The sequence below is a fragment of the Furipterus horrens genome, unplaced genomic scaffold (genome assembly GCF_987537825.1).
Source record: "Furipterus horrens unplaced genomic scaffold, mFurHor1.1.pri manual_scaffold_5, whole genome shotgun sequence".
NCBI lineage: Eukaryota > Metazoa > Chordata > Mammalia > Chiroptera > Furipteridae > Furipterus > Furipterus horrens.
This window is the reverse complement of record NW_028327175.1, coordinates 49,796,440-49,821,038: the sequence shown is the minus strand read 5'-3', so window position 1 is coordinate 49,821,038 and position 24,599 is coordinate 49,796,440. Positions and strand designations below refer to the sequence as shown.

General features: G+C 42.3%; 1 long non-coding RNA gene and 1 pseudogene across 1 annotated transcript in view; one reads left to right on the top strand and one right to left on the bottom strand.

Annotated features, from left to right (window-relative positions):
- Positions 1–12,626, top strand: part of LOC150008581 (uncharacterized) — a 69,475-nt gene extending 56,849 nt beyond the window's left edge. The window contains exon 3 of the long non-coding RNA XR_016511325.1: positions 12,567–12,626. This is a non-coding gene — a long non-coding RNA (uncharacterized LOC150008581). The remainder of the gene's footprint in view (positions 1–12,566) is intronic.
- Positions 12,627–22,119: 9,493 nt separating this feature from the next.
- LOC150008580 (keratin, type I cytoskeletal 18 pseudogene) lies at positions 22,120–23,398 on the bottom strand (annotated as a pseudogene).
- Positions 23,399–24,599: the final 1,201 nt, after the last annotated feature.

Genomic DNA, 24,599 nt, shown 5'->3' with positions numbered 1-24,599 from the left:
TACTGAGTGTTCAAGTTTGCTGGCTTTAAATGGTCTGTAAAATGCAGAGAAATTGTTTGGTTCAATGTCATTGGAAGCTATTAACTTTGAAAAGTTTAGAAGATTGTTTGAAGCAAGTTTTTAAAATCATCTGTCTGCAGTATGAGTCTAGAATGACAAAAATTAAAAAGTCAAAGGTTCTTTGTGGAATGTCAAAACCACAGTGAAGGTAGTTCTTGGTGACTTGTTGAATCCCCAGTGTCCTCAGGGCTATCTACTTTTTCTGCAAATTGCATCTAGCTCTAGCCTACCACACAGTGACAAACCGGTTTCCCTCCCTTTTACTGACCTTGAAGGGAGTTCGGGGGCTTGTGAGCACCTGTAAGAAGGACTGTTTTTTTAGGCATGGGAGAAACTGAAAGCCATTAAAGGTGTTCAGCAGACAGGAAAGCAAAAGGTAAAATTGGGACTCTTGCCTCTCCCCAACCCTTCACCACAGGTAATTTATGAAAATTCTCTCTTCCTTTCTTTTTAGTAAAGATTTACCTTAGGAATTTAAATTGGTTAATGCAAGATGGATTTAAGACTTTCCCAGGGACCTAGAAATTAAAATATGTTCTCTTCCCTTTGTTTTTCTTCTCTTAGTCTTTGTTTGTTTGTTTGTTTTATTTTTCTGGGCAGGCAAAAATAAAGGAGAGGACTCTTAAGCTCTGACATTTGGTTTTAGTGCTGTTTTCTTTCCTTGTTTCATTTATAAAAGGACACATTCATTAAAATAAGACCCTATGTTTTTAGTTCTTCCTCTCTTTTTAACTTTCCTTTTATTTGAAGTTAGTTCTGCCATGTGGTGGTTTTCAAGATGTTTATTTACTGTGAAACCCTTTCTTACAAATGAAATCTTGTGTTTAACCCTAATGTATGAAGCAGATACATTGTAACTGTTCTTGGGGGGCAGGGGGAGGTTGCCCCTCAGACTCCTCCAGCCTCGTGGTTTCTGGAGTGTTGACACACATCTGATGGATCTGATTGGAGTTGGGGGGGGGGGGCTGGAGGAACCTGCTCTATAATCCCCTGTCCCAAACACAGGATTAGGAGGGAGTGCCTGGTTTGCTGTCCCCAGCTTTGCCACCAAGACTTTTTTGTCGCTTCACTTCTCTGGACTGGAGTTCCCTCTTTGACCAATGATGGTTTTGCACCAGATCGTCTCTGAGGTCCTCTCTTCCACAAGAGTCAGCAGTTCTGGGCTCTCTTCAGAGAGCACTGGGGCCATGAAATCTTTGGTGACTGAGGAATATGCACAGTGGGAGGAGAAGACCTGACAAAAAGAAGACTCGTCCTGTTCTAGCCTGAATGATCCTTGGTTCATGCAAAGGAAAGCTTGGGAACCAAAACTGATGACATCAGCAGAATTGTCTCTGACGACAATGTTTTTCGGAGATTTCAGTGAGACATCTGTAAGCCTCTAATACAGAATTTTGTGGAGAAAGGGATTTAAAGCAGTTGTGAGTTGTTGTTTATCATTGATTGTAGTATAATTGGTTGATAAGGGTTAGCTATTAATAAAATAAAGTATGTTTTATCACTTCTGTGTGTGTGTGTGTGTGTCAGTTTGGAAATGCATCTGAGGCATAGTTCAAGAATCTGAAGTCAGTTAACACATTTGGTTAGAGAATGGAGTGGTGAGGCCAAGGTCAGGGTTCATTCGCACTATGTGTCAGTCAGCTGGGTGGGGCTCATGGCCAGACTGTCCTTTTAACCCCGACCAACTGCCTCTCTCTCACATGTGTGCCGTGGGTCACAGGGAAGTTAAGGGAGTGTGGAAGGATATCCAAGCTTAGCTTTTCCTCCTGGGACCTGGCAGGGCCTTGTCCTGGCAGTGGATGGGAGATACCCTTCCAGCAAGGAAAATTTGAAATACTCCTATGACCCAGAGTCTAGCATCTGTTGTTTGTGGATCTCCCCAGACTGAAGATGAAACTTCCAACACCACGTTAGAATAGAGATTATTGAAATAACGCTCCATGGTTCGTGCTGTGAATATACCCTCCTCCTCATTGGGAATTGGGAGAAGGACTGGCATTAAAAATCTGCTTCTGTTTTAATGCCTTAAAGTCTATTGTTCTCTATAGTTGTTCTTGTTTCTTCACTTAAACACAACTTTGTAATTAAAATTTGAAACACTTGATTTTCATCTGAAACAGAATAGCATACAGGAATCTTATGAAAGTTTTCTGGAAAACAAATAATATGATTCCAATGTACACAATTCCCCTGGAGAATGGTCCTATATAAATAGATTTTTACAATTAACTAAACATGGAACATTTTCTCTCGTTTCTTAGCATAAACACAGTAATGTCTGAGGCCTCATTAGAATTTCATTGTTGCCTGGAAGCAATTAGATGTAATTAAGATTTGTTTTCTATGAAAAATTGGAAAGACAAGTAGTCTGAAGAGTATCTCTAGTACTTTTTTGATGATAAAAGTAGTAGTTTTTATTATACAAAACTCAAGCATTATAGAATTATAAAATGTAAGCACCTCTTAATCTCAGCACCAGCCAACTCCATGGTAACCACCACCAAGATACTCTTGATTCAGTGTGAAAGTGGGTATAAAAATTAGAATTTTTAGAACTTCTGTTTATTTTAATCCCCAGAATTAATTTGCTCCAGGTCAGCGGCTTCCAGAGTGTTGTAACAATGAGTGCTTTCTTCAAACAAAATTGTAAGTGGAATTCAAATACAGACAAATGAAAGGTAAAAGCAGGGACACTCAAGTTGTAGTTGGGGGAGAACTCTGCTCACTTCCTCCAGGGTCCCTCCACTGAAGACGCTCTGCTGCGGCCCCTGCAGCAGGTGCTTTGCCCAGGTGCTTCCATGATTATTGAGTGGTGTTGAGCCTTTGCCTCCTTGACTAACTAATTCTTCTACGTGGGGCACTCATAGTGACACTGGTTTCCCCATCATTGACTTTGGTGGATATTTTTAGTTAAGCTACAGTTAGTCACAAAAGCAAAGTGCGTAAGTCAGCCAGTGATTTTTTTTTTAATTTTCTGTCTCGAAATCGGGCCATGACATTGAACTCAGCCTTTGAGTTTAGCTCATTTGTCACATTTGTTACTACTTTTTAGCCTGTGCCAGGAAGTTTTTCTCCTTGCAGATTTAAGTTTAAATCTGTAACCACAGTGCTTGCGCCATGGTAGACATTCATGGTCATGGACCTCGTAGGAATGCGTAATTGTGTTCCTGATTGTTTTCTTCCCTGAACTAGATAAAAAAAGTAATACAGTATTATTTCATTCTGTAGGTAAGGCTGGAGTGTCTCTTATCTTTGATCAGACTAGAGTAACTGGGAGTCCTACAAAAGGAAAATATAGCCTTGTGTAAACATGCCATTCTTGAATTCATTCCGTGCCCAAATGCTGTGGGGATAAAATGGCACTAAAAATGGTCTTTCTAGTCTTAAAAGGTGTTAGTATATACAGTAAGCATTTACCGAGCTCCTGCTGTCTAGAGTAGTTTGGCTAAGCCTTGAAAGGTAGATCAGATATCTCAGCGCACTCACTCCCGTAATACACACATGCCCACAAGCTAGCTCCGAACACTGCTTCTTCATTATACAACAGCCAGCTCTTCCCTTAATCACGTGACATGCTTTTCAGGGTTAACCTCACTCTTACCTGTGGCATCAATCACCTCCTCTATACTGACCTTTTCCCAAATTATATTGCCTGCCCCTAACTCCTTGCCTTAGTTCCTGACCAGTTGCCCACTGGAATCCCTACTACCTAGTGGCCCAAAAAGGTACTTCAAACTTAAAAAGTCTCAATGAGAAAAATTTTCTCCCTACCCTCACCTGATCGTCTTGTCCACCCACCCACCCCCCCGACCCCCCAGGTTTCCTATCTTGGTTGAGACATTCTCATCTGCACACACATGTATCCATCAACTTGATATTTTCTAAGAACTCACTCTGTCTCGGGCACTATTCCAGATATTAGGGGTCTATACAGCATAGACTAAAGCATATTCAAGACCTTGCTTTAATGGAACTTACATTCCAGTGCACAAACAGCTAATTTAAAAAAATCTGTACCTAGATACGTCTGTATCTGTCCATCTGTCTATTTGGTTGGCTATTAGGCAGCAGTGAGAGCTATGGAGAAAAATGAACCAGGGTAAGGAGAGCAGATGGTGCTAGAGACCTAGAAATACCCGTTGTGCTCTTTTATTCAGCTAGCACAGTCAGGGAAGGAGGTGGCATTGAACAGAGACTTGAATGAAGTGAGAGGACTAGCCATATGAATATCTGATTTGAGGGGGACCTGCCTGCCTCACCCTTCCCAGCGAAGGACTGAGCCATGGCAACTTTTGTAATGTTGCTCAAGGCACACTTTGCAAATATTAGCCAGCAGATGGATGGACTGGGAGCCATTGCCCGGTGTGCTGGGTGTGATGGAGCCATGCCCAGAGCTCTGCATGAGCTCAGAGAAGCAAGGGATGGAAAGAGGGCAAAGGCAAGAGTGAGTTTACAGAAGGCATCATGGAAGATGCCACAGAATTTCATGCGTGGGGTAGGGAAGATATAAAGGCAAACAGTACGGGCAGAAGGCCTGAGGCTTCAACACTGAGCGTTGGAGAACAGGGCATTAGATTCGGAGTCAAAGCAGGCCACTGTAGGGGGAAACACAGCCATGATTTCTGAAGGGACGTAGTCAACGAAATGCAGGACAAGTGAACTGGGGCGAAGTGTGTTCTAAGAGGACAGCTTCTATTAATCAGACTCTGAATGCTGTCTTTTGGGGAAGGAACGATTAGAGAAAGAACCTTAGGTTTCTCCCTTTCCCTCCTTCCTAGGTGCCTCCCTGAAAGCATTCCTTCTCCAGGCTTTTTATCCTGTGTCCTTTTCTGATTATGAAGACAGTCACAGCAAGGTTCTGGTCCTGAGAGCTGTTACAGAAGCCTCTGCCATCTTGACTGGAAGATCAGTCATTTAGGTTTTGAAAAAAATGTGTTCAGTGTCGTGCCACCAAGAAGGGATTTGGCTGTGATGCCTGCAAGCTTGAGGGAGAGAAGGCAGGCTTCAGCCTTTGCTTCTGACCCAAACAAGGATAGGGGGTCTTGACTGTGACAGAGGGGCAGGAAGGACATGCAGTGGCTCTCGTGAATGGAGCAGTGTGGGTTCTGGGGGTCAGCCTTGGTCCGGGTGCTCAACAGGAAGGGGGTGAATGTGCACAGGGGCCTCTCATCCCTGGGAAGCTCTGGCTTCTTCCACACACAGCTTTGGCACTATTTCTGTTTTAGTGTCTTTGCCTTCATTTTCTCTTATTTCTCTGGGCAGGTTCCCTCCCTATCCCACCCCCACTTAAGATTTACTTGGAAGACTATAAATACATTGATTCAGTGATAAGATGTCTGTTATTCATAATAGCTTTTATTCTTTAGTAGTAATTTATTCTGTTTATTTGTGATGTGTGCGTTCCTTTGCTTTAGGTAAGCAGAGTTGTTCTAGAAGATTTCAGGAGTAAGTGCCCACCTCCTTATCTCCGTGCCTAGAGGGTAACGACTGTGCTTCTGAATTCCTCCTCGGGTAGCGGTTGTGCTAAGTAGGCCTCACCATGGGACTGCGCCACCGAGGCGTGTTTAGGATTTATTTTTGTTGATAAAATGTATTGCACATTACTGAGCAAGACTTAGCACTATCATAAGCACTATGAAAATATTTTATTAAAGGTTCATGGACCTTCGTTTTGTTACAATACAAATTGCCTGGCATGTTTTACCCTGAAGGTAGTAAATGCCTAATCATGTTGCTCTCATGCTATGGGTGTTTGCAATGATGTTATTCCTCTGAAATTCGTTCAGCAGCTGCCTTCGTTCAGGCTTACAGGACACAGGCCTGCGGGCTCTACGTGGTGTCATCGAAGCTCCCCTCTTTGGCTCTGCTTCACCAGAACACTGCCACCTGCTCACTAGTGTTTAAAGTTTTAGGGAAGCGCTAAGCCTTTGATTTTGTAGACTGAAGCTTAAGATACAAATCGCAAGATACAAATGGCCCTGAAGAGAGAGCAGTGCCGCTGGGTGTTGTGGTGTAAGCAGTGGCTGCCAGGCCATTTGTCAGCAGAGGTCAGAGGAGGGAGAGGTGCCAGGGCCCCTGGCAGTGCCACAGGAGAGGACACTTCCCTTGGGGGTGGCACACAGTACCTTGTGTGCCTGGCAGGGACTTAGGTGCCCAATAGATATTTTTTCACTGGGGTGGGTAAAATAATGGACAGATAAATGTCTTTGTTTGTAAGGAAGATAATGAAAACGGTAAATATTTTAGATTGGGGAGCCAGGCTTCTAAAAGCAAAGTCTCCATTTCATCGCTAGAGCTGTCCTTGCTTGGATGCAGACTCCCTTTCTCTGGTTTCTTTTTCTTTCTTTTTTTAAAAACTTTTTATTGATTGATTTTTAAGAGAGAGAGAAAGAAAAACATTGTTTTGTTGTTCCTGATGGGGATTGAACCCTGCAACCTTGGTATATCAGGGACAACGCTCTAACCCACAGAGCTACACTGCCAGTGCTCCTTTCTCTGATGTCTTTCTTTCATTTACAGGCAGATCCTTTAAAGGAAAGGCATTTCTAAAGTTGTGAGTTGGACTGTCCTGATGGTGTGACAGCTCTGCACCCTTAACGAGCTTCACCTGTGTGAAGGTGACACTATACAAGTGTCTTTGGGAAGCGGTCTGTGGGTATGGCAGGATCACTCCTGGACTTGAAGGGGTTTATTATTGATGCCAGCCTGGGACCAGGGCCTCTACATGATCTTTATACAGGGTGGAGCAAAAAAAGTAGGTTTACAGTTGTTTGTATGGAAAATAATACAATTAATAAATAATAACACAAGACTAAACTCTGTGCTTTGTGTACTCAAAACTGCAAACCTAGGTCTGCCCCACCCTGTATGCTTTGGCCTACATATGTTCATATTACCCTTTGGAAATCTTAATGAGTGGACCTTCTTTCCTTCTAGTTTTAATCTTGGCATCTGTTTTTTCAGAAGCACAGATCTGTTATTACTTGAAGTTTATGCCCAGATTTTGAAGGCAGGCTGCTAGGAAATGTCAGAGAAACTGTCTGTCAGCCCTTCCCGCGCTGGTTTGTCTCTGCGGGCTGCTTGCCTCGCTCCCCACGAGCTGCCATCACCTGTCTGCCTGGAGCGACCTGTGTCTGCCCATCGTAAATGCCCTGTTCTCAAACACGGGGAGGCGGTGTTTGATGAGGCTTACACATTGCGGGGGCTCGACAACATTCATGGCAGTTGCTGTCTCTCAAAACAATCACATATATGTATTCAAGGCTTTTTTTCCTTTTTTTTTTTTTTAAAGCAAGAGGATTAAGAGCAGTTGTCATGTGGGAGCATTTCCCAGAATTACCTAAAGTTCTTTCTGATTATACGCATTTGCCTGTCCCCCTTCTCCACCACCCACATTTTCAGGATATTTCAGGACAGAAGGAGTTCACAGAGGTTGTTCCGGACACTGGCGTTCTGAAACCACACTCACTGAGGAGTCCCCGGCGCGGACAGACAGGCCATCGCTCTGGGCTGCTTCCATGCCTGCTGAGTCATCACGTGTCTCTTCTTTCTCCTCATTCTGGAATTCTTGCTGTCATCCTTGCCTGATGGTGTTTTCCCTTCTAATAATCCAGTATCTCTCTCTTCCTCCTGTCCTGCCTTTGACCTCCTGGTGTAGTCATCCAATTGTTTATTCAGTAAACATTTACAAAGTGCCCACCCCATGCCAGGTACTGTGCAGAGAGGAGTAAGCTAGAGCTTGCTTCATTCTTGAGGAGCCTCTGGTCCAGTGGATTCGCAGGAAACAACTAACAATTACATGAAGAAACATGGTTCTGGCAGTGTGTGTGTAACAGTAAGCGTTTTGATGCACAAACCTGATGTGTTGAAAATGCGGTATAATTGAATCTGACTTGTTGCTGGCTATTCTGTTGTACCCAGATATTTAAAATTTACCCTTCACAGCTTCTTCATGTTAATGTGATTTTTGAATCAAGTAGTTTCTCCTCCCTTAAGGGTAAAAGGAAGTTTTTGTGATCAACATTTGGCTCATAGTTGTGAGGTCTCTGGAAACTTGAACTTCAGTCCTTCCCTCTGTGACTGAGTGGCGGGGCAGGGCAGGCATTGTAGAGGTTCAGTTCCCAGCATTTCACATGGCTTAGTTAACACAGTCCAGCTTTTGGCAGCCCGCCACTCCCTCTGTTTGCTAAAGTTTCGTGAAATTTGATACTCTCGTGCCTTTCCTTGAAAATCTTGCAATGTTCTGCAGTCCTTCAATGGCTGACCCATTTCTCTTCAACTCCTGTTGTCAGACTCAAATGTGAGGTTATCTTGGACCTGTTGTCAGATTAGAGTCAATGCGTTTCATTGACTTAAAAAAATACCAGCCAAGTCTTTGAGAAATTTATACTGTAGATGCAGAAATGGGACACTGCTCTTTGTGCTTACTATGCTGTCACTAACTTTCCTTAAAATGTGAACCAGTTTCCTCAAGTGTTTATTGTATGAAGAGAGCATAGTAAAGCGGGCTTTGGACAATTAGTTTAGTTGACACACATAAGCAGAGCAGTAGAGAGCATGTCGACTGAAAATATGGAGTGCTTCTTAGTGAGGTAGAAGGGGTGGTTTGCGAGAGGAGCAGCTTCAAGCTTATCTCCTTTGGTGCTCATTTCCAGGCTTCAAGTTTTAGGGGACCATCCAGCCTCTGCCCTTGATGAATGAATAAGTTTGGTGGTTGAAAACCATCATGTCTTGGTTGTTGCAATGTCACCTAGCTGGAAATATCTTGGACTTGGGAATCAGAAGTCCTAGGTGGAGTCCAGATTCTAGCATTTACTAATTGTGTGATTTCATTTACATTGTTCAAATTCCTGGTCTGTAATATGGGAATAATAAATGATGTGTCTGCCCTCACCCCCATTCCAGCTACCCTTCTACTCTTAGTGTGGATCAAATGAGAATATGAATTGGAAAGTGTCATATGACCTTATGCTGAGTTTTGCCATGGGAACGTCCATTCTCTCCAGAGATGGGTGTAGTAAGCTATTGCAGGGGTCAGTAAAGACCCTATGTTAGAGGACAGTTAACAAGACTTTCCCCTTCTATGACTTCTTAACCTACCCAGAGGCAACCTGGGCCACTGGGGGATGACTCTGCTTAATATCACATTCTTTAGATAAGCTGAAATTTATCCTTAAAATTAACTTCCAAGATAATTTACACTTCTTGGTTCTAGTATTACGGAGTAATATGAAACAATTCATACCAGTGCATTTCAAGTCATAAAAGGTTATAATTCAGTAAGGGGTCTTACAACTCTGCTTCCTGTTTTTGGCAATTCTATTCAATAAATAAGAGCTGGTGCCTATCACGTGGGTATTCAGGCACTAAAAGCAGCTATTGTTTCTCCTCCTGATCTCCGGAAGTGGACCAGAAGGGCATGAGGCTCAAATGGAGATGAATGGGAAGTAAACATTTTTAACTCAAAAGTAACATTAATTTTCTTTGTAAAAATTTTTATTGAATTTATTGGGTTGACATAACAGTGATTTTCATTTTATTTAGAATACAGTACTTGCGAGAGTAAACAGTGCCTTCATTTATTGGGCTATAAATAACTTAAATGGCCAAATAGACTACTAATCTATAAAAATAAAGACAAAATGATAAATGATAAAGACAGACATTTCTAATTTTTATAAGCTCCCCTGTCTTTAACAGCCAGTAAGGGAAGAACATTAATTGCACATAGAGAAACGGAAAAATGGTGATGGGGCAGCATGATAATATAATACTGTGTGCGCTACACTTGATGTTCTCCCCAGGGGAGAGCCCTGGAGTGTCTTCTCAGAGATTAAAGGCAGACACACTCTCTCGATATGCGTTCAGTACCAATTAATGGAATTTAAAACAAAAACAAGCAAATACAAGTATTTGTTGTTAGATGCCTTGGGTTCTGTCCTTGACCCTGTTGCCGTCTTTCAGTGTGACTCTGGGAAAGGCAGTCTTTATTCTAGAATTTGATTCTCTCAGATTTAAACTGGGGTAAAATTTTCTACCCAGCTGTATTATATAATTGTTAGGATTAAATGCGACAATGTATATAGATACAAATCTTCACTTACTTGCAGCCATCTTAACTCTTGGGAAGTTCTTTAAACATTTCTGGGCCTGCTTCTTTATCTTTAGTTTGGGGATAACACTAGCTAGTACCTCCTTCAGAGCTTTTGTGGACAATAAATAAGTTAATTCCCATCAAGTACATAGAACAGTACCTGACAGTTAATGCCTAAAAGAATCACTATTGTTTTGTGAACTTTGGAGGGCTCTATTGTATGTGTTTAGTCTACTGTATTTTTTGAAATAGCATTTTTTAAACAACAAAAATTACTATAACACCCTACTTAATGACCAAACCTAGTAACAGAATTGGCATGTTTTATTTTTTTGATCACTTTGGTAGTTTTATAAGATATGACTTTGTTATCAGAAAAGCTTTATCATGATCCTGAAAACTTATTCCCAAGTACCTTTTTTTCTTCAGAGTTCAGGCCAAATTAATGTATTCTAAGAAGTGCATTTAACCAGCAGTGTGAGTTTGGGAAACTTGAGGTGGGAAATCATCATTTGTCACTGTCTTCTCTGTTATTGTTAAGGTCTTGAGATCCATCTTAACTGTCTAGAGCTTTGCTTGTGTTGTATGTAACAAAAGAGATTTTTAAAATGTTATCTTTGATTTTGAACTGTGCTAGATCGAGTATTTTTGTGAGCCATTTAACTTTTGGAGGCAATGAAATGTTGATCAAGATTTCCATTTAGAACAGACCCATTCATAGTAATTCTGGTGCCTTATTTTCCAGAAGCCATTTCCAGACAGAAATACTGATCGTGACATCCCATGACTTTCCCTGAAGGGGTAAAAAGAATTGTGGGAAATGCTTGGAACTTAACTAGTAATTAACTTACTAATAACCATTAAAAGACAAAAAGCATAACTCCCCTAAGCTATTATAACAAAGGACCTTATGAGTTCAGAATTCTTCTTTATTTTTTTTTATAAAGTGAAACCGAATGACTGTTGTCCAGTATCTTCAAGCTTGTTACTGAACTAAAATAATTGCTTTAAATAGAGGAGACTTTGAGCCCTGTTCTGGCTTTTTAACCTCAAGTTGTAAGTCTGAATATTCGTGGTCTGATATTATAGACCTTCATTATCAAAGCTTGACGATGGGTATATTTGAAAGTTTTATTATAGAAGATGGGCACTTAGCCTTTCCCTGTTTTCCTGTTTATCAGTAGAACTGAAACCATTGAGTGTTTTCTGTTTAATCCATTTTACATGGAGTTAAAAGTACTTTATTTCTAATTGTGTTTGTAATAATTCTTGGACCCTAAACCCTTTATTTCTAAATTTTTACTTACATAGTATATTCCATTGTAGTCCTAAATAGCACAATTAGGCTAATCAATCTGAAATGAAGGAATTACTCTGAAGCATGCAAAAAGCACAAGTTCATTTTTATCTGCTGGTCAGTTTCTTTTCCAGTTGTGAGGGCTGTCAGGTTCCTGTGTGGCAGGTGATGGAGAGACTATGTATCATGGAAGGGGTGCTTTCAAGGGGCCAAAGGGCAGGGGAAAAGAGTACTATTTAGAACCCCTGGATCTGTGTGATACTAGGGGAGGTTCTCTGCTTCTTTCAACATCAGTTTCCTCATCTGTCAGCAAACATTCTGCCTGTCTGTAGAGGTTATAATCTGATGCCACACATTCTTTAGGTGCACAACAGATTTCCAACAAATGGTTAACTGGGATCTTTTATGTTAGAAATTCATTCCATTTCTGTCAGATATTTCCAAGCAATCCTGAGCAGATATTTTGGAATTCTCTGTGAATGTATTAATAGACTTATAATTTTTAAGGTTACCTGAAGACTCTGAGCACACCAAAAGGAATATTTGATTTCTGAATAGACTAATCAATCATTAAATAAATTTCTACTTCTAAGTTGCTCTGTTTACTGTGTTAAGAGTTTTAATGACCATTTTTTCATTTCTCCAGTCGTTGATGTTCTTGTGAATTTAGCTTCTAAAAAAATTAGCAGAGTAACTGAAGAGGATATACAGTGCTTCCAGGGTAGTTTTCTCAATCACAGTCTCTCATATTTCATCCCTTAGTTTGTTTCTGGGTTATTTGTGCCTTTGTGGTTGTTATAAAACGCCCTCAAGGACACAAGTTGCATTTCAAGTCGGTCCCTGTTGTGAGAGGAAAGGCAAGGCCTTTGCAAGATGCATGTCCTCTGGCTGCCCCGACCCCATGGCCCCCAGTTTTCCTGGCTCATCAGTGTTTTGGACCTTGTGTTGGTGCGTCCATGCTCCCAGCGGCCACCTTCTAATGCCGGTTGAAAAATATGGTGCTTGGGAGCCAATATTTGAGACAGCACATATTCTGAAACATAAAATTGCATGATAAGTCTTCCTTTGTGTGTGTGTGTGTTTTTAATCCAACATTTTGTTCAATTTGTTCTCCAGGTGACGTTTTTCTGAACTTGTTCATTGAGAGTTCCCAGCATTCCTGCAGATACACTAGGTAAGTAAATGAAATCAGATACCCTTATTGTCAGCGATTCTTTGGAAACACTTTCCACGTGGGTAGCAACTTACTGGAATGAGGTACAGGTATTTTTTTGCAGGGGGTGGGGTAGTGAAACACAACTTGATGATCATACACAAATGTTGGAAAGAACCCTGTAAACTTTCATAAATGGTGTTAAATGTAATGCTGTAATTTCCATGCTTTGATTCTGACATGGATTGTTCTGTTACTATTTATAAAAACAAATATCAGAGCTCTTTATAATGGGTAGAGCTGACTTAAGTTGTATTGCCTTTGGAGCTTTTCTGTGGACCATTTCACTGTTATCATTTCTCTCTGGAAGGGGAAGTAGAGATGGCCAATTCTGATTACTCATTTTATTACTGTCAGCTCAGGTAGGGAAATTGCCTCCATGAAAGTTGAAAACAGTTGACTAATAGGTGATTTATGATTAACTCTATGGATTATAATTTGTAAAGGTCACTTTTGGAAAATATTAGTAGCAATAATAAGGGTTGAGCATGCATTCAAGAAAATCAAGGCCTGTTCAACCTGTAGGCACCTCATTATAAACGAGGATGTAGCTCAGGCCAAGGGAGGCAGCATGTTGTATGGATTTGGGATCAACTGATACCCCCTACTTAGGAGGGCCTGCCATGGGTATTTTCACAGATACCATCTCATTTGTGAAAAGGTGATCTTTTTAACTGACAGATCCCACAGAAGAAAAATTGTTCTTATGTCACAAATTGAACTATTGACTTCTCAAATGTTATTAAATTGTTCTAACAATGACTGCTTGGATTAGATTAAGAAACTTTGTTCTTCTTCTTTATTTTTTAATGGGAACTGTAAACACTTGGGAGTTATGAAATTATTTGAGCAAAGTTCTTTCTCATGGGAAAGCCAGGGCTGCTGACCTGAGACAGGTAGGTGTCCTGAGACGGCTAATCATTGGCACGGTTACTGATAATCTTTAAATATCTGCTCCATGTTTATTTAGTGAAGGTGGGATAAATCGATTTTTCCATTAATAAAGACTATTAATAAAAAATATGTATATTCCTTTCCTTGTAAGTTTGAAAAATAGGGATTTGTTGCATGTGATTTTCTGAACCAGCTGTTCATAAACCTGTTCAAAATTCAGCTAATAACAATGGCATGCGTGGTTCCGATACAGAATTTCAGATGCCCTTCAGCCTGGGGACATTGGGGTTGGTAGTGAGGTCTGGTTTTTCACCCATGCAGGGAAAATAGTCTCAACAGAGACGGGTCTGTACTGGTGAGGAGTGTGTTTACTTCTACACTGAGGCACAGTCTGCGTGAACGGAAACAGGACCGATTGCCATCTTGCTCCTTATGTAAGGAGTCGCATGTTCACTCTGAGTTAAGTGGCTCTGTATTTCCGATGTATTCCAGCGATGATTTAGTCCCCCATTGTAGTTGTCGCCCTGGATCACTACCAGGCTGGCCTGTTCATCCAGCTCTGGGGACAAGCCAGTTCTATTCTGCCAGTGTCTTCAGGAATTAAGTCAAGTTCACCCTTGAAATCTCCATCTCTGAAGATTTGACCAGATAAAACTAGCCTTCTCGGTGTCTTTTATTTTTGACTGTGAATTCACTTCATCAAATGCAGTAAGACTTGGACAAGTCAGACAGGCACAAGAATAGCAATTCTGAATTAACAGCATCTGAATTACAGAGAACTCTGACCTTACTTTCTAAGTTAGCACTCTCTTCTTACCACGTTACTAGAAATATAGACATATATTCTCAAGGGATTGACTACTGGTTAGATGTTTAGTTTTGACCAGTGTATATATGAAACATGAGAAGAGAATACGATTAAGGTTATCGGTGTGTTTGTTTCACATTCATGTCCTAGGTGACGCAAGTGCATTCTAAGAGGTGGGAGAAGAGTATTTGACTCAGAATCATCCTGATCTGGGTTTGAGTCCTGGCTGCTTCACAAGGGGATAGTGGTGAGGTTTCCTAACCTCTCTGATTTTGTTCCTTTGTAGTTGTTACCAAGAAAGACTAACCAGTTTCCTTGTCAAAATTCTCCCATTGCAAGAACTTGATCTGTGATGCCCTTAGTCCTCGGTGTGAAAAACACAAGTGCATTGCCATCCTCATGCTATTCCATGCTGAGTGAATGAGTGAGAGTCTACTGTGTAGCATTGTAAGCTCTGCTCAGGGATTAAGCAGAATTGATATTTGTGTATTAAACAGAATCCTTTCTCAAATTTCATGAAGAATTTTTAGCTAAAGAAAGGTGGCTTTCCTTGCATATAGTTTGACTATTATAACATTAAGGTTTTTAAATTCGAGTTTTAGAATATAAAATTCATTTCCACCAGCACTTGGAAGCAGATAATTGGAGAGGGGAAGCACTTAATGAGAGAGGACATAACAGCCTTTCCCCCGTTACTGAGGGTGAATTGTATCAAATATGTGGTCTCTGGATAGGAAACTGATAAAATAGAGTGGAGATAAGACAGTGGTTTACCAAATTTTTAAAAAGCAAATCAAAATAAATATACTAAACACTTAAAGTGACTGCAGTTCTGGTTCTGCTTTTGTTACTTGCATGTTGACAGTTTGTCTTTTTTCTGATAAGAAGTTCTGGCGAGACCTATGCCTGTCCAATAGAAGCTTCCTGAGATTCACGCCAGCGGAGTGCTCTCTTTCTATGGAAAGTTGCTTCCCTTGGTGGACCCTAAACTTCCCGAGGGCTGGTCTGAGTCTTTTGTTACATACTTGATGCCCAGTCCAATGTCTGATGCGTGTTAGGTGCTCAGTGAGTATCAGCTGAATGGATGGAGAGTAAATGATGGTTAGACTGTAGAGCTGGTTCTGTAACGTTTCTATAACAGTCACTGAAGGGACCTCTACTTCAGGCCTGTGTCAGTGCCCGACACATGTTATGTCTAGTAAATGCTGGACAAACGGAGGAGTGAATATGGGCTTAAGTATAACTCCCAGTGTGCAAAGGAGTTTTGGGGGTATGACCCATTTATAATTGGGGAAGCCATGAAAGTTCTTTAGAGCAGAGAAGTGAAGTTGAACATTAAGAAGGCACCACAGGCGGCAGATTGATCGGAGGCCAGGGGACCAGGTAGGATGGTGTCACTGGCCAGAAATAGTCAGGGCTGAGAGGGAGATGTGAGAGGGTAGGGTGGGCTCACTGGTGAAGCCCAGTCATGGGGCCAGGTGCCCATGGGTCAGCATTGGGCAGGAGCTGGGGCAGCTCTGGCAGAAGAAGGGTGGGATGGCATAGATAAGCTTAAAGTGCAAGGAATAGAGGTTAGGAGAATTCTCATGTAGTGGCTTTCATTCTTTTGCAAAGTAGGAAAAATCATTTGTTTCAGGGGGAGGAAGTAAAGGCGGGGTAGGAGAAGAATGTGTGCTTCCCTCCTGGGAAGAGGACTCTTCTTGGGGCTGCTGTGGCCAGAATGTCCATGTTCCTGTGAATTCTGCTCCTCTGTCTGATGGCTTGTTCTATGGGGGTTTCAGGTCCTCTGTTCAATGGGATTAGTCCACAAGGATGTTCTGGCTCTCACGTCAGTAACCGTACAAGTTTGTTTTGATCAGATGTCAAAGTCTATGAAAAAGACTACACAGGTATTCCAGCAGATAGATTTAGAATACCAACTGGTACTCCTCTTGTCATTCTGTCTACACAAAGAAATGCCCATGACCCTTATACAGAAAACTTTTTACTTTAACGATCCACTTTAAAGTCACTTTTTGAAAGGGAGGAAATGAACTGACCTCAGCTGAATGAATATACACCGGGATGGTATGGAGGTGTTTCCCTCATTGTCAATGTAAAGTATACTTAAGCTTTTATGTGAAGCTTGTTAATATAGGTAATTGGGAGTTGTAGACATTCTATTTTGTATCCCTTTCCATTTCCCATGCCAGACCACAGCAGTCCTGCTTACCACCAAACGAGGCTCCGAAGTTCCGAGATCCATCCCCCATAAGCACCCTGTCTGCTCTTTGAAATTTCCTCATGACTTCCTACCATAAACTGACTTTTTCTGAATCAAATATTGATTTAATCTTCATTTCCTTTTGGTTTAACTCAATAACCAAAATAAAGTTTGTGTAATCTTCTCCCCATCTGTGCTCTCACGCTGGGGACAACCACTAGTGATAAGGCTAGGGTGCAGGGCAACCTGTGAAGATAGGATTGTCCCCCAACCCCACTCCCAGTCTTTGTACCTTATGTTACCCAGAGCAGCCTGTGAAAAACTTTTAAAACTACTTGGCAAGGTCAGATGGACTTGGAAATGTACCTGATTTTGATCCAAATTATTCTATACACACAGCCAAGTTGTGTTAGGAAATGGACACTTCCTGTCGTTAACTCACAGCTTAGGTCATCTCTTTCACGCAACGAAGGCAAATATGACTGAAATCCGCGTTAGCCCTCCAGTGTGACTAATTTGAGAGAGCTGGTTCCTCGCTCTGTTCCTCGCCACAGTATTTTTCTCTTCTTGCTTCATTTTCAAACTGTATCCCTGATTCAGTTGAAGTTCAATTCATTTCTCCCCCCTTTTATTCGTGGAGTAGCTATGGATTGGAAAGACAGTCAACCTAGGCTGGTGGTCAAGTGTTCTCATGGACTCATTATTATTCAAGGTTAGAGTACCTCATTTATTGACCATTTACACCCAGATCAGGTACATTTAAGTCTGTCCTAGAAATTGTCAGGCATTTTGATGGTAGTGTAGTTATAGAGAAAGCCACTGGGGCAAACCCCCAGGAGTTATACTTTTCTTTAGCTGCTGCAGTATTCTATTTTATACTTGCAGTATTTATGTCTGCAAGCAAAGATGGTTTTTCATCTGCCCAAAGGTCATACCTCAGTCTTCCCTAGCCTCCCTGAACACTGGTACGTATACTCTTGAAGCCAAGCACTAGCCCCAATGTACTTATTATTAAGGCTGGGCTAGAATTGCCAGAAGATGTTTATATGTGTTTTTCTCCTGACTATCAAAATAATCTTTGTTTATTCAGAAAGGTATTAGCATTCAGAGAAAAACCTTCAGACCCCTTAGGGGTCACCTCCAGTCCAGTGACCAAGTACCTAAGAATGTCACTTTGTATACATTCTTTTCTTCACATAGTTGAGCACTTATTCTATATAAAATTTTATGTTCATTTACTTTTTTGTTTAATATTGTATTATGAAACTTCCCCATATCATTAAAAGTTTCTTGTTAAAAAAAGAATTTTAGTGGTTGGATATTCTATATTGTACCTATTTTTAAATCATTTTAACCTTATATTTTTGACAATTAAATTTTCTGATTTATTTAAAACCATTTAAATATAAACCTTGAATATCCTTTTATGGTGTTCTGTTCAGTTTTTAAAATACTATATATCTAGGCAAGTTGGGCTCCCATTGGCAATATAAAAGCTTTTTTTTAATCATACCCTAAGGATCATTGGATCCTTAAATCTTGACAGTTTGGGAAGTGAGAATGACATCTCATCTTATTTTTGTGGTTTTTATTACTAATGAAATTGAATGTTTTTTGTAAATATTATAGAATGGCTATTTGTATTTCCTCTTTTGTGATTTTCTTTTAAAAATATTTTATTGATTATACTATTACAGTTGTCCCAATATTTCCCCTTTGTCCCCCTCCACCTGGTACCCCCATTCCCTCCAGCAATGCCCCCACCCCAATTCATGTCCATGGGTCATGCATATAAGTTCTTTGACTACATTTCCTATACTGTTCTTAACATTCTCCTGTCTATGTTGTACCTACCAACTTGTGCTGCTTAATCCCTGCACCTTTGCCCCCCATGCTCCCTCTTCCCCCTCCCAAATGATAACCCTCCCAATGGTCCCCATACCTATGATTCTGTTCCTGTCTTGCTTGTTTGCTTAGTTTGTTATTTAATTCAATTATTGATAGTTGTGAATTTATTGCCATTTTAATGTTCATCATTTTTATCTTCTTTTTCTTTTATAATTCCCTCTAGCATTTTGTATAATAATGGCTTGGTGGTGATAACTCTAGCTTTCCCTTGTCTCGGAAGCACTTCATCTGCCCTTCCATTCTAAATGATGGCTTTGCTAGATAGAGTGATCTTGGTTGTAAGTCCTGGCTTTGATCACTTTGAACACTTCTTGCCAGTCCCTTCTTGCCTGCGAAGTTTCTTTTGAGAAATCAGCAGTCTTATGGGAACTCCTTTGTAGGTAACTATCTGCTCTTCTCTTGCTGCTTTTATCTCTTTATCTTTAACCTTTGGTGTTTTAATTATGATGTGTCTTGGTGTGGTCCTGTTTGGATCCATCTTGTTTGGAACTCTTCATGCTTCATGGGCTTGTATGTCTATTTCCTTGACCAAATTAGGGAAGTGTTCTTTCATTATTTTTTCAAATAAGTTTTCAATGTCTTGCTTTTCCTCCTCTCCTTCTGGCACCCCCTATGATTCAGCTGTTGTATTGTTTAGATATCCCAGAGATTCCTTAGCCTATCCTTGTTTTTTTTAATTCTTTTTTCATTTTTCTGTTCTGATTGAATGCTTTTTTCTTCCTTGTGTTCCAGATCGTTGAATTGATTCTCAGTTTCATCCCCTCCACTGTTGGTTTCCTGTAGATTTTTCTTCATTTCACTTAATGTAACCTTTATTTCTGCCTGGGTCTTTTTCATACTGTTGAAGCATCCAATGAGTTCCTTGAGCATCCTGATAACTAGTGCTTTGAACTCTGCATCTGATAGGTTGCTTATCTCCATTTCGTTTAGTTCTTTTTCTGGATTTTTGTTCTGTTCCTTCATTTGGGCCATATTTCTTTGTCTCCTCATTTTGTCAGCCTCTCTGTATTTGTTTCTGTGTATTATGTGGAGCTTCTTTGACTCCCTGTCTTAGTAGCATGGCCTGTTGCAGAAAAGTGCACTGTAAGTTGTATGGGGAGGAGTCTTAGGTAAGTGCCGGTGCAGGGCAACCCATGTCATGGCTCTGTGGCTCTGTGTGGGGGTGGGCTCAGAGAGTGGACAGTGCTGCTGCCTGGCCTCTGGAGTTTTACTCAGGAGGAAGTTGTCTACTGGCACTTTCTCCCTTTATGCCAGTGGTGCCCTTCCAGCAATTACTGTGGTGCTGAATCCCAGAGAGGTTGGGTTTGTATGAGTCCTAACTCTGTTGTAGGTCCTTTAAGAGCACTCTCTTGAGAATCCCCCAGTTTCTTCTGCAACGAAACCCCACTGGTTAGTACAGCCAGAAATTATGGGGACTTACCTCCCTGGTGCTGGAACCCTGGACTGGGTGGGCTGGTCTGGGGTGAGATCCTTTGTTCCCAAGGTATCCCTCCCAATTTTTATCCACCAAATATGGATGTGGCACCATCCATTCCACATCTCTATGCCTCTCCACCTCTCTCCATGTCTCCACCTCTCCTACCCATCTGGATGACTGTAGCTTCTTTAAATCCTTGGTTGTCAGACTTCCATACAGCTCAATTTTCTGATGATTCTGGGTGATATTTGTTTTGTAGTTTAGTTGCAATTTTTGCTGTAGCTTTACAAGGAGGCGAGGCATGTTTTGTGCTTTTCTGTGCCCTTTTTAGGTGAAATTGTCATTTATGCGACTGATTTATTATCTTGTTCCATTTTTGTAGAAAGGTTTCTTGAGGTACATAACTTGCACATACTGTCTTCTCAGTAATAGTTAATTGCATACAAACTGTCCTGTATTTGAAGGGGAAGCCAGCTGTGGAAGTGTCAAAGAGAACACACTTGGAAGTTCTAATGTGACTTCTTGGTTGTGACTGTCAGCATCTGAAAAGCTAGCCCTGCCCAGTGAGCGCCCCTGTCCTCACCACATATCCTGTCCTGGAACTTCTGTTATTGTTTCCCCTCTGTCTGCTCAAGGCAGACATGATATAACCCCTGTTGACAGAATACAAATAATAAACAACGCATTGGCTCATAATAAAGTGTTCATTGACCCCATGAAGTGATTCTTACCTTTTTCTCCTCTAATGTTTCTTGTCGGACTGGCTGACTTTCCGTGCCTGACCCTTAATCATGGTTACCAAATAGTCCCTGACCCTTCTCACCTCAGCTTCTTGCATTCTCCAAGTTATCTAGCCTCGTCCGTGACTTCAGCTGCCACCCACAGGCCAGACCACCCCAGACTGAAGCCCCCTCCAGGCTGCAGACCTGTAGAGCCAACTGCCTGGTGGGGGTCTTCCCCTGGTGTCCCACTGGCACTTCCAATGCAGTGTGCCCCAGAGTGAACCCATGCCTCCTCCATGACTGGGATTATTCTTTATTAGCTAGCTTTTCAACTTCACCTCCCAGGGAACTCAGGCAAGAAGTACAAATATTTTCATAAGATTCTTTCAGGGAGTAATATTAATATTTTTGAGAATGAAAATATGGTGATTGTCTCCTAAGGCTTGAAAGGCTTTATTAAGACAGCAAAATATCCTTCCCCAGGGGTACATTTTTTTTTAGGGGTTATTGGAAATACAGTGCTGAGAAGAATAAAAAGAAATCTAATACCATGGAAGTTGGAAACGGCCAATGAAATTCAATCCATTTTTAGAATACATATAACACACTAACTCCCAGAGACTTGAGACAACTCAGTTCACTTCCTGAGCCTTTCAGACTCATTATGACTATGACACAGAAAGGTTCTTGGGCACGAATAGGCTGTGACTGTGTTTTATTTACTGTGAATATTTACCACACCTGACTATGGGTGTCCCCATGCGTCTGCCTTCTTTTACTGGTGTCAGGTTGCTTCACTGTTGGTACTTTTCTTAGGCTGGTCTCCCCCAAAACAGATCCTATGATAAGGATTCAAACACAAATAGGTTTCTAGGGAGGTAATCCTGGAAAGCATTAAGGGAACAGGGATGTGGAATATGGAGAAAAGAGCCGTGCAGGGAGGTGCTTGAGCTGGTTACTTAGTCCCTGTCTTCTAGGAAACAACCTTCAGAATCATCCCGTCGGAGGGGCCAGCAGGCTGGGCTGTGTCTCTTCCAACTTACACCTGCCATTGACTGGAGGCTGCTCTTGAGGACAGCCCTTAAGGTCTGCTCCTTCAGGTGGAGGTCCTTCCACCAGAGGTCCTGGGTGCTTGCTGCATGTGTGGAAATGGGAGCTGGGGGGATGCTGGTGGGTGCCGACAGCGCCTGCTGAGGGCACTGCTTTAGCATTTTTGACACAAGTTCACTTTCAAGAGACATCTCATATGGCCAGATGCAAAGCACATACAGAGATTGTTAGTACAGTGTACTTAAGTCACATCAGTATCTGATAGTTGTCAGAGTGAACTAAAAAATACTGAGAATTTTATACCACTGCTCCTGAACCTGGGAAGGGAAGGTATAAGGAGACTCTCTGAGAGGCAACTAGGTGTTGTTTCTTTTTTTTATTTTATTTTTTTAATGAACTCTGAACTTTTTATTGGCCTCCTGCCTCGCAAAAAGATCCCCTACTTCTGCTGCCTTTAACGCCTCAAAACTTTGGTGTCATTGACCTCAGACACCACTTTGCCGTCCACAATCCTGCGGGTGGTGATCTTTTGGATGGTTTGTAAGGAGTGGCTGTTGTCCAGGGCGTCAGTGAGATCAAAGTCCTCCCCTTCTTCCAGTAGTCGGTGGTAGGTGGCAATCTCAGCCTCCAGCTTGACCTTGATGTTCAGCAGGGCCTCATACTCCTGGGCCTGGCGCTGCCTCTCTGCCCAGGTCTGGGCCAGCTCTGACTCCAGGTGCAGCAGGATCCCATTGAGCTGCTCCATCTGCATGGCATAGCGCGTCTCCACATCCCTCAGGTTGTGCTCCAAACTGGCCTTCAGATTTCTCATTGAGTCCAGGTCAATCTCCAAGGACTGGACCGTACGTCTCAGCTCCGTGAGTGTCATCTTAGCAGCTCCTATCTCAGCGGTCTGCAAGGCGATCACTGTGGTACTCTCCTCATCTGATGGGACCAGTACTTGTCTAGCTCCTCTCGGTTCTTCCGAGCCAGCTCGTCATACTGGGCCTGGATGTCTGCCATGATTTTGCTGAGGTCCTGAGATTTGGGGGCATCCAACTCCACAGTCAGCCTGGAGTTGGCAGTCTGGTTTTGTACACCATTTACTTCCTCCTCATGATTCTTCTTCATGAAGAGCAGCTCCTCCTTGAGAGTCTCGATCTCCGTCGCCAGCTGCAGCCGAGTGATGTTGGTGTCATCAATGACCTTTTGGAGCCCATCGATGTCATTCTCCACAGACTGGCGCATGGCCAGCTCCGTCTCATACTTGACTCTGAAGTCATCAGCAGCAAGATGGGCATTGTCAATCTGCAGAACAATGTGGGCATTGTCCACAGAATTTGCAAAGATCTGAGCCTCAGGTCCTCGATGATCTTGAAATAATGCGCCCAGTCTCTGACCTGGGGTCCCTTCCTCTCTAGGTGTTCCCGGATTTTGCTCTCCAGTCTCCGATTCTCAGCCTCCAGGCTTCTCACCCTCTCCAGGTAGGAGGCCAAGCATTGCATAGTCTCCTTCTCGCTCTGGGTGCCCCCTATGCCTGCCAGACCCCCGGCCATCCCTGCAGCCAGGCCCCCGGATCCCCAGTTGCCCCGCATGCTGGTGGAGTGGGACACCGAGATCTGGGAGCCTGAGCCCCCGGCGCCTGCATGGACGCTGGCCACGCTGCTGGCTGGCCGGACCCGGTGACTGGGAGACTGCACGGAGCCCAGGCTCCAGTAGTTTGTGGAGAAGCTGGAGTGTGTGCTGAAGCTCATGTTGCTCAGGGAGAAAGGCGACAAGCTGAGACTCAGGTTGAAGCTGCAGTCAGGTGTTGTTTCTAAAATGACATCATGCATTGGTAACAAACACTGATAGGCCATTAGAGTAACAAATGGAATAAGTGGGTTGTCAGACTCCTTAGAGGTTAAGGTTTCTTCAGTGCTAATCAGCCTACAGAATTATAACTAAGCTTATAAGGAAATTACGATATTTTTTCTGTGCACTCAGATCTGGAAGAAAACAAAAATCTGACGGAAATCTGTGGCCAGCCAAGTCTGAACAGAACCGCCTTCATTACTTTGGGAAATTCCTGGGGAAGTCAAGAAGGTGGAATCCAGTGCCATTAATGGACCTTAAAAAGAATCTTTCTCTGCTATGTGTCTCTTGTTGCTCCTTTTTGTTATATACTCACACAACGGTCTCGATGACATATCTTAACATAGAAAATGTGTCCTCACATCATGTGCTATTAGTGTCATTTGGGGGAGGAGGGGATAAGATCTTGAAGCTGTCAGATATCTAATCATTCAGACCTATGTCCCTGTCCTTAAAGGGCTCCCAACCCAGCCATGACAGACTAGCTGAGAAGTCATTGCCACTGTAATGAACTGATTATGTGGGAACAGAGGAAGGAACAGTTAATTCTGCCGTTTGGGGAAGGCATCCCAGAGCTGTGGCATTTGACTTGGGCCTTAAGAACGACTAGGTTTCAGCAAGGGATGAAGGAGGAGAGTGGAAGTTCTGGCAGAGACAAGAATGGGCAAAGGCAAGAGGGCGTGAAAGTGTGAAGTGAGGCCAGGAAGCCATGAGTGTGGTTTGGTGTGGTTGAAATACAAGGTGTAGTGAGGTCGTCAGTGGAGATGAGAGAAGTCCTGAGGGCCTCATCCCTGCCTTTAGTGTCTCTCCCACACTAATGTCAAAAGGCGGATACCATTTCCGTTGGCTCCTGCTTAAGTTTCCATCAAACATCCTACCATTGCAGCAGTGACTTAGGTGCAGAATGATAAATGGAGCTCATGGAACCAGCGTGGTACAGTTATGATTCCTTCTCCCTTAGGAATCCCACATCCTCTTTTTTAACTCACGCAGTGGTTTTTGCCATGGAATTTGCCTTTCCTCTGTATACCATCCTTTTCAACTGCATTCAGACTTCCAAGAGATGTTTCCCTGATGACTTCACCGAATAAGTTAAAGACT